The 7953-nt window shown below is 43.7% G+C and overlaps 1 protein-coding gene across 1 annotated transcript in view; it reads right to left on the bottom strand.

Moving 5' to 3' along the window:
- NMNAT3 (nicotinamide nucleotide adenylyltransferase 3) overlaps window positions 1-5626 on the bottom strand; it is a 113211-nt gene extending 107585 nt beyond the window's left edge. The window contains exon 1 of the mRNA XM_025043616.1: window positions 5223-5626. The gene's annotated coding sequence lies outside the window, so the exon portion shown is untranslated. The remainder of the gene's footprint in view (window positions 1-5222) is intronic.
- Between the last annotated feature and the right edge of the window lie 2327 nt (window positions 5627-7953).

Raw genomic sequence — 7953 nt, 5'->3', positions numbered from 1 at the left:
TAATTTATATTATGTTAATATATTAAATATTATGATAGCTATATATTAAGATATATATTTAACATAGTCGAACTCATATTGTCCACATGTTATATACATAGCGTTTTCTCCCAGTCATTAAAAACTCTCCATAAATATCATTTTCAGGCATTTATTTTTTAGCAACCTTGTGTTGCCCTCCCTCCGTTCCCCCTCCGAGACCCTCCTTCCTGTTCCTGCTGCCCACTTGCTTTGTTTTATGAATTCCTCTTGGCTGAGCTAGAGGAGGAGCCTCTGACAAGGTTCTTGGTGGGCTCAATTATGGAAAACATGGCCTGAGTCATGAGACGAGTGATTGCTGTGTCCCTCTCGCCCATTACGGGAGGCATTCTGAAGATACGGGCAGACTTTTGTTATTTGCCATTGTGGTTAATGAAAAGATGAAATTGGACCCTATGAGCACATGTAGGCAGCTCCATAATTAGCCCTTTGGACAGTGAAAGATCCACTTTAAAATAAAAGAAAATCGCTTTACTCCCACAATGAAATGGCTGCAATTTTCCAGCTGATGCCAAACCTGCAGTGCTTCTGTAATTATGTCCCCTACGTCTTCTATTCACTGTAATTTCTTCCTTTCTCATTCTCTCTTTTCCTTACTTTCTTTTTTTACTTCTAAGTAACTTCCCTTTGGCCCAAAGAAGGCTAAATAATATTATTTGCAAACAGGAGGAAAAAAAACTCTTACTCACACGATGAATGCATTTTATTTGGAAAAGTAAAAAATAAAAACCTAGTAATTACGTTCTTATGCTAATAGAGCTGTATTGTCTAAAATTCAGCCCAACCTATGCAGGTGCGATTTGATCTTCTTTCTTCACAGAAAGGGCAGGCGCCCTGAACATGGAAGGATAGTTTCCTGGGAGGTGTCTGACAGCTGTGGCAAATCACGGGCAGGGTGAGGCAACAAGGGTGATAGGGCCAGACACCCTGGGCTCTGCCCCAGATGAGACCTTGAGACCATCGCCTCACCCCTGTGTGCCTCAGTTTCCTCACCTGTAAAATGCATTAAAATTCCTGCCTCGTAGACCTGTCATGAGCATATAAAAGTGCCTAGCACTGTGCCTGAATCATAGTTAGGGCTCAACAGTACTCGTTATTCCTTTTACCCTGTGGCCATTGAATGAATAAACATTTAACACAGAGAGAGATAGTCTAAGACGGCAGTGACTCACTGGCTTCAGAAAATTTATGGTTTCAGGAGTCTAGAAGATGGCCAAAGAGTGAATCTTTAGATTTTTTTTCAATGCAGCGCTTTGAGGAGTTTTGCAGAAAACAATTTTGCAAGGTAGGTGCTGTTATCCTATTTTACACTTGAGGAAGCAGAGACTCAACAACTTGCCTGAGGCCAGACGTATTTTAAGTAGCAGAGCCAAGTCTTATATCCCAGTCTGACTCCAGAGCCTTCACTCATTTCTCTGCACCTTTGCTCGGATTCTGGTTCCACTGTGTATGAATTTTTCATCTGCAAAATGGGCATGTTGCTTGTCAAAGTGGTCAAGGTCTGGCTTTTGTTATCAGACAGACCTGGATTCAAGTTCTAGATCTCCCACCTCCTAACTGTATAACTTTAGGCAAAAAACTTAACACCTCTAAACTCCATCTGTAAGACAGGAACTCTGATAGAAACTGATTCATAGATGCTGTGGACATAAACAAGATTATTTGGAAAGCAAGTGTGTGCAGTGCCTGACATCTTATAAACATCCAGTAAAATCATAACTTTAATGATCTCCCCTCCTATGTTGTTGTGAAGATTCACTGAGGTAACAGACATGAGAGTCTTTATAACTTGGAAAGTCTAGATCCACATTGGCCCTTACTACAAATTTTCTCTCACTGACTTCCATACCCCTCCTGGTAATAATGGCCATGGGGTCCTTGTTACCCTGTGTGAGAAAACCATCCTTTTACCTCTTAATGCTCTCAGCTCTGAACTATCCCCAGAACTGAGGAGACAGTTACCATATGAAAATGTTTGTATAAGGCTCAGCAGCCAGTGCAGAGGCTTAAGCAATAATACCCCATCTTGATTAGTTCCACTGCAGATCCTAGTCAAACAGTGTCCCCAGTCCCTCAGCACAGGCAGCACTAAGACCTGTCAGGGGCAGGGAGAGGGGGAGTGGCTGGTCTGCAATTAAAAATTCACTGTGGATCACCAGTCAACAAATCATGCCCTTTGGGAAGACTGAAAATTGACTGCAGTGTCAATTTACTGTCCAAGCCTGGGAATCTGTTCTCTCCTCTGGGGACAGAAAAATCGGTGTCTGTCAGATCTAAGAGCCAGGTGGTGGTGGGAGGTCAGACCAGGTAAGGCTGGAAGGGAGGTGTATGACAGACCTGTGGGGGCCAGGATTCCCCCATCCTTCCCTCCCTCACACCATCCCTCCCTCCCTCCCTTCCTCTCCTCCTTCCTTCCTACAAATAATTCCAAGTCCCATTCGAGCCAGGTTGTGGCCTAGGCACTGAGCTAAAAAATGAATCTCACCCAGCTCTTGCCTCAAGGGGTACAGGACAATGATATTCATGGATCAGCCATGATAGAGGCAAGCACAGGTGCTATGGGAGCATAGAGGGGAGCTCAGCCCTGGCGGTGATGTGTGGGCGAAATGTCTAGAGAAGCCTTCCAGAAGATGTGGCATTCAAGCTGAGATTTGAGGAATGTTGGACAAGTGAGGGTGGGACTTAGACAATGGTCCAGTGACACTTGGGGGATACAAATAATTTGGCATGGGTGGAAAGTGGAGTGGCAGAACAGGGAGAGCAAGAATGGAACAGGTGAGGCAGAGAGGCACACTGGGGCTGGGGCTGGACGGGAAGCATCCTGTAAGCCAGGCTGTAGTGAGAAGAATGAGTCAGACAGGCCCTGGGCATGACTGATGGCCTCACATCCTAATTCTGCAATTTAGCAGCTGTATAGCTGTGGGCCAGTCTCTCATCTATGTAAATGAGACTTCTAACACCAACCTCTTAGGGGTAAACCTCTAAGCCAGTGTTTGGCCTATTTGAGCACTCAGCAAATGGTACCTTATTCTTTCCCCCAAATGTGGGAATTGGAGAGAACGTGGGACAGGAAACCAGATAGGCCAGTGTCTGGCCAATAACTTTTTCTTCTCTGGTAGAATCATCTACTGTGAAGCCCTTTAAAACTCATACTGTAGTTAGAACCATAGACTCTGTAGCCCTTCAAAGGTCTCCAGGTAAAGTGTATGGCTTTTGCTGAAGGTCTCATAGGAAGTTAGAGGGGGAAGTTACATCACACATCTTATCAAACTTTTCTAAATATTCTCTTTAAAAAATTCCTTCACCAGCTGCCCCCCACCCCAACTTTTCTTTAAATCTCCAATCCTTTAGCCTCTTCTTTATTACCTTAAAGACATTATGTGGCACAGCTCCAGGGGGTACTCTTCACGTCATAGTCCATGTGTCTGGTGTCCCCCGTTCCCTGTGAGGCTACACTTGGTGGCCCTACTACACCCTCTTCAAAAACCCAACACTTAGTACACTGTTCCTTGCAGACCAAAGCTGTGTAGAACATGTTTCCTTCCCCAAACCTTGGCCCGCCATCATCCCACCACAACTACTTCTTCAAAGTGACTAACCGTTCACCTACATGAGTTCAACCCTCTACAAGGTAATAGGACGCTGTGAGGCAGGCTTATCGCCTCCATTTTACATGTGGGAAAACTAAGGCTCTGAGAGGTTAGTTTAATCACCAAGTTCACAGAGTTATCAAGAGGCACAGCTGCCAATTCCCCTCTTGCAAGCCCATTGCACAATATTCACCATTCTATTCTACTTGGATTGGAGGAAGGAAAGACTGTGCTCTATATTTTTATTTTATTCCTTTAAGGTTTATCACAATTCTGTGCATATACTGGAGACTGAATGAAGAAATTAATGGCAAAAAAGATCAAAAGACTTTAGATCATTAACGACACAATCACTTGTTGTGTTCCTGTTCCATGTGAGGCAGTTAATACAATGATTTAGTTCACTGACTACGCCACCAGACGGCCTGTGTTCCAAGCCCAATTCCGTCACTGGCTGTATGAACTTGAGCAAGTTGCTAACCTCTCTGTGCCTTAGTTTCCATGTCAGTAATTTTGAGATAATTACTTTACATAATTGTTATGATTAAATAATTTCATAGGCGTGAACATTTAGAAAAGAGCCTGCATTTTAGTAAGTGCCATATAAGTTTAGGTTGTTATTATGGCTAAACATATTGGGTGCTCATTCTCTAGCTTGGCTATTCTGGAGAGGGATAATAAAGGGAACAGTAGCTAGATTCTGTTCATTCAAGAGGCTTTGAGGTTTTGAGGGTATTTTAATGACTTTGCTGATTAGTGAAAAAAAGAATTGATCAGCAGGCCAAATTCTTTCAGTCTTGGCCCAGGTGCAGATTCGATTATAACTGAGGTTTAAATCATAAGTTCTGGCTGCCCCAGGAAGCGCAGGTGGTCCTCAGTGCCTGGCCCTTGGGCCCATGCTAATTTGCATGCCTGCATTCAAGTTAACAAAATAGAACAAGTCAGAGCAATGAGTAGGCAAGAGAAAGTCAGGACTTTTTTTTCCCTCCCTTGCGTCTAACAGAATAGAGTCCTTTAATGGAGTAAATGCATTTAGTCATTTATTACTTTAGGAGATGTTTAGGAGAACCACTAACATTAAAAAATAGATGCCACATCCCCGAGCCATGGAAATTCCTTTGACAAACTCAAGCTATAACAGGAAGGCAGTTTTGACATTGAAAGCAGTGGCTGGAATTTTTAAATACATGGATACTTTTATGAAACAATATACTAGCTATCAAATCATATGCCCGGCTTCTATGAGACTGAAAGAGATATTTTCCTCGTATTGCCATTTCCCCACTTCTAGAATACTATTTCATGGCTGGGCGGAGGCGAGTGAGCCTTCTCCTGCTGGAGAGCCCTTCCACTCCAGCCAGTCTTCTGCTTCTGGTACGAAAAAAGCCAAGATAATTACGATGGGTAAGAGCAGTTCCTCCCCTCCCTGCTTTAAATCTGTGGCATTCATGCCACGCCAACCCAGCATCAGAACCCAGGCACTGAGCTTGTCCTGCCTAAGAGAGCACCCCACAGGACAGTGTGTCTGGTTCGTCACAAAATTATGCACCATTTGCACTGTTTGCAGTGCTGCTCGAATTCATAAATACAAACCCTCTTTAGATGGGATCCAGGGTCTTCCTTTCACAGACAGAGAAGTGAAGACATACACGTTTGCTAATATCTGCTTCCACAGCCAGCACATCTCAACCTGAGTTCCAGCTGGGTAGCTCCACGGCCTCAGTGGGCTGTAAGGGCGTTCATTTTTGTTAATTTTGCAGCCGACAGTTTCTTCTCTGGTTTAAGCGGCCTGCGGACGGTGATTTGTTAGTTCTCATTAGAAAGGAAAAGGTGTAGTCCTGCACTCCGTGGCTTTCATAAATCACATTTTCAGGTGGCTTTAGCTGGCTGGAACATTTCTGAGCACAGGGCCCGACATGAATAATCCCAAGGATGTGACACTGTGTCGGCAGCAGCACTTGAAGCACTTCTACGATCCCATCTGTGATTCACCGAACATTCGTGCTGAGGCACAGACAAAGGTGAATTAGTTCCAGACAAAAATGCATCACTGCTCTATTGAATAGTCAATTATTAAACACATAATGGAATCTGTGGTTAGCAAGGCATGCTGAAGATGTGCCATGTTTGCACAATTTTTAACAGGCTGGCTTGTAGTTTTGAAAAGTAAAACAATTCAGTGGTATTTCAGGTAAACTTGGAAACACACATATTTCCTTAGTGGTAAGCGTGGAATTTCTGTTCATTATTCACATTTTCTTCCATTTCTTCCTTTTGTTAGACCTTGAGGCAGTCAACTCTTGAAACTCAGCAGTCAGCAATTCTGGAGGGACTGAATAGGAGTGGATTGTCCAAAGGGGTACCCCATCCAACAGTCTTTATAATTTTAGTTTGTTTTGGCCTTTATTAAACTTATGTGTGAATATGGATGTGTGTGTTTTGAAATTCATAGGGCTTCAAGGAAAATAGTGCATCATGGAGTTTGCCTTTCTACCCTGTATCCTGGTCTCAAAGTCTCAAGTGGATGCAAAGCACCATAAGGTGTTCTCTTCAGTCTAGGCTGGCTCCCACAATGCCTGAGGTTGTCCCGCATCGCGAGAACCTATTCGGTGGTTTGGATTCAGAGCACTGCCATTGTAGCCAGAGAGGAATGGCCAAGGACAAGGCCAGATACAGGTGCTTCCCTGAAACCAGCCAGGAATCAGTCGGTGCCAGTTGCTCTAGGTTATGGCACAAGTTATGTATCTTTGAGCAAACCATATCCTCTCCCTGGTTTTACTTATCTATAAAATGGGTGGGATGATTTTTTTTTAATGATGATTTAAAACATCTTTGCTTGTTCATATGCACATTGAAATCAGATGCCAAATTTTGGGTGTATGTGTGGTTTATTAAATAGTCTTAACATACTTGGGATATAAACATGAGATGATTCCATCTTTCTCTAATGATTGCCTTCAGCTGGATATATCAACTCTTTTCTATCCCGGGCAGCATCTTGGGCCAATTCCATCACTCTTCTGTCACTTTCAGTTATTAGAATTTGAGTCCAGTTTATACCCCATTTAGATCTTTCCTCCCCCAGTAAAGACTTTAGCCATGTGCTAAGGTCTGGAAGTTTGTGTCTGACCCCAAAGGCGATGGTGTTAGTAGGTGATGGTGCTTTGGGAGGTGTCATCTCCCCTCAAATTCCTGGGGTGGGGTAGGTTTCCCTGGCTCTAATTGCTTTGGGTTCACTTTAGAATGTAGGGTACATGGTGACTGTTCCCCTAGCCTTGGGCTTTGCTACCAATCCTAGAACCACTGGAAAAATCCATACTCGGCATTTTATTACTAGTATATATAGTTGTTTTCCAGATTCCAGCAGATCTTCACAGGGTCATACGACTAAAATAAGATTAAAAGCTATTGAAATATATGATATCTAAGGGAGTTCTGGTGCAGTTTATGATTTTAGTTGGAACAGAAGTGTGCTTGTGTTTCAACATTAATTGAGAAGGTTGGTAAGACGTAGCTACTTTTCCTGTACCGGTTCCTGTGGCAGAAACTTAGGTTGGGTGACTATGAAATTCTGTAAGAAAATTCTGAAAGGAGGCCCCACATGAAGGGGAGACCATATCTCTGAGTAAGGGCTGGGTATCTATAGTCAGGGAGACCATGGCAAATGCCCACATTCCCCCTACCTCAAAACCCCATAGAAAGAGGTTAGGCAGGAAGTGCCTCCATGAGGATGGGTTCCATAGTAGGCTTGAGAGATGGCGCTGTGGGTCCTGCTACATGGGGGGAGACCAGGAAACAGAAAAAGGCACCCTGAGGCAGACTCTACACAGAAGTAGCAGCAGTAATGTCCCTTGAAGTGAATTGTTTCCAATCTTGTCACTTCTTGCTTACTTACCCTGGAATATTTAATGAAGCCTAGAACAGGGGCCCATTTTTCACCTTGGCTCTACCTCTAGGCACGAGAGAAGGGCCTTTGCATTTGAATGGTCCGTTCTCTTCTCTCATCTCTATACATTTCCCCTCAACACTAGTGTGGGGGCAGCAGCCCTGCTTAGTTCAAAATTCTTAATTAGGGTAGGCTAGGCTATATTGTGGTGAGAAATACATCCTCAGATCTCAGTGGCTTAGCACAATCAGAGTTCATTTTTCACTTAGATAAAATCTGTATAGGTCAGCAAGAGCTAGCCTCTATCTGGAGATTCAGGACCCCAGACTCCCTCCATTCTGGGATACCACCATCTTAACACATGTCCTCTAAGATGGCGGAGGAAGAGAGGGATGGAGCAGATCTCTTCATGAGTCAACCTTAGATGCCCTGGGCTTT

This window comes from Pteropus alecto, unplaced genomic scaffold, assembly GCF_000325575.1.
Source record: "Pteropus alecto unplaced genomic scaffold, ASM32557v1 scaffold92, whole genome shotgun sequence".
In the NCBI taxonomy this organism is placed as follows: domain Eukaryota; kingdom Metazoa; phylum Chordata; class Mammalia; order Chiroptera; family Pteropodidae; genus Pteropus; species Pteropus alecto.
Note: the sequence above shows the minus strand (reverse complement) of the source record. Positions and strands in the feature narration are given on the sequence as shown.